At 39.5% G+C, this 2643-nt stretch overlaps 1 protein-coding gene across 4 annotated transcripts in view; it reads left to right on the top strand.

Moving 5' to 3' along the window:
* Positions 1-2643, top strand: part of LOC106877926 (uncharacterized) — a 441127-nt gene that overhangs the window by 306639 nt on the left and 131845 nt on the right. The gene's annotated exons all lie outside the window — the stretch shown is intronic.

The following is a 2643-nucleotide window of genomic DNA, read 5'->3' on the forward strand; positions in this document are numbered from 1 at the left end:
ATATATATATATATATATACTAGCAGAAATAATGAACATTAAAAATTCCGTGTTGATTACGTAGGAATATTCACTCCTCCCTCCCACAACACTTACTACTTCTCACTTATCTCTGATTTTCTTTCCCATTCTCTTTCTCTCTTTATACTTTATTTTTTTTTTTAATTCTTCAATTCCATACTCCTCACCTTCACATTTTCAATCTCCAGCTCATTCTTTCTCCTCCCTTTCTCTCCCTCATACACACACACACATTCAAATGTTCTCTCTTCCTTCTACTCCGGTCCTCATATACTCTTCCTCTCTCTACGTCTCCCTTTCTTAGCTTCACATTCTTCATTCCATCTTTGACACCCACTTGGTTACATAAACTGTAATGGCACACACGCACGCATCTATATACATATATACACAGGCACATACTTATTCAAACAGCTGTTGTTGTGTTTGTGATGTTATTTATTCTTAAAATTACTTGATATTTATCTTTTTAGCGTTGTAAATTTTTTTGTCCCTGTTGCGCCTGCAGTTATTAAAAATAATATATTCATATTTGTATGTAGCTCCGAGATGAATTTTTCCACAACTCTCATTCGCAGATATTTTGTCATATTGTTTTTTTTTTTTTTTTACTTGTCTATCAGTCATTTGACTGCGGCCACGCTGGGGCACTGCCTTGAAGAGTTTTTAAGTCGAACAAATCGACCCGAGGATTTTTTTTAAAGTTTAGTACTTATTCTATCGGTTGTTTTGCCGAACCGCTAAGTTACGGGGACGTAAACAAACCAGCGATGGTTGCACACACACACGCACACATGACAAGCTTCTTTCAGTTTCCGTCTACCAAATCCACTCAGAAGGCTTCGGTTGGCCCAAGACACTTGCTCAAGATACCGCGCAGTGGAACTGAACCCAGAACCATACGGTTGAGAAGCGAGCTTCTTACCATACAGCCACGTCTATGATGTTACAAGAGAATTTTTATCTCTACAATAAGCATCTTGCAGTTAGTTATATTGGAGGCTTGCTAAATCAGTAATAATGAATCTCATTTCGTCTTAGGTGTCGGACCAGAAAGAAGAATGTTGGCATTCCTTCGAAATTGATCTACAGTGTCTGGGTGTGAAGAGACGACGTCGTTCGCTCGCTTTTTCAGCCCAAGGGAATCTTATGTGGGTGAATGACGTCATGTGCCAAAATCGAAGGAGTGCCAAAATGTTACACAACACACATCAAAGATTCAATCTTTCGTGGTACGCGGCTGAACTACTATTACTACTACTACTACTACTTACGGTTTTGACACAAATCTTGCAGCTTGTTTCTTAAGTGGGATGTGAAATGGGTTAATCCATACCATTCTACCCCAGTACTTGATCCTGATGAAATTATTCAATTTTATTTTGTATTTGTATTATAACACGACATAAAAATACACGCACGCACGCACACGCATAAACACATACATGAATACATGCACACACACACACATGTTTATATACACACACACACACACACTGGTGTTGATGTATGGTTGAATGACAAAATTCAAGCTCGTCTGCTAGTTCCTCAACAGGATGGGATTTTGTTCCATTGGAGTTTGCAGGACGTCCTAGTCGGGCTCTACAGATCTTCCAGGACGAGGATCGTCTTCTAGGCTGTAGTTTACACACACACACACACACACACACACACACACACATACACACACACACATGTTTATGCATAATGAATCGGAAGAAATACTGCTTAAGCATTTTGTTTGATGCCCTAAAGATTCTGCCAGCTCACCGCCTTGTGGTTATAACACCAATTAGAATGGTAATGTCTAACCTTTCCACGAGGGTACGATTCACCCCCACGCCATCACCAATCTTTGATTAAACTGATTCTGGTACGTGATTGTCTTTCTTTTCTTATTTCATCGACCACGGAAGGAGATGATAGGAAAAGCGGGCCACAGCGTGAAATGAATTCGAACTTGAAGTCTCCAAATCCATTAACTACTGGAAACATTTTGTCCGGTGCTCAGCTGCGTCTATGACGTCCAACATTTCTAATTATTATGTTTCTAACATAAAGCCAACAGCTGTATTTGGTGGGAGGGCTTGACTGATTACATTGATACCTGCATGTAATTGGTATTTTATTTACTGTACCGAGTCCTGAGAGATGGAATGCAAAGTTGACCTCAAACTCAAAATGTAAAGAGTAAGAATGAAAAACTGCAAAACGTTTTGACCGACGCTCTAACGTTTCTGTCAATCCACACACAGTGGAGGTTCCCTACTTTGGTTACTCTGGTAGAGCCCTTTAGATAATAATAACCAGCTGATATGATAAGCAGGGGATATAATAATATCCTAGGACCCACTAAGTTTGTTAACAACCATTTCCGTTTAATAACTTTGTCCGTGATTATAAGTTACTTCCTTTCTCTCTCTCCACCCCACCCCCACACACACACACACTCACAACAGCTTCCAAGCTTCACCACTAATTTAGTTCTCAACTAAATTGCAAACTGTTAACAGTTTTAAAGAGGACACTTCCTCATATATATATATAGCACTTGTTCGGTTTGTATCTTTTGCCGATCCAGAGTTAAAGAGACATAAACAAACCAGCACCGGTTGTCGAGCA

The sequence above is a fragment of the Octopus bimaculoides genome, chromosome 6 (assembly GCF_001194135.2).
Source record: "Octopus bimaculoides isolate UCB-OBI-ISO-001 chromosome 6, ASM119413v2, whole genome shotgun sequence".
Classification (NCBI taxonomy): Eukaryota; Metazoa; Mollusca; class Cephalopoda; order Octopoda; family Octopodidae; genus Octopus; species Octopus bimaculoides.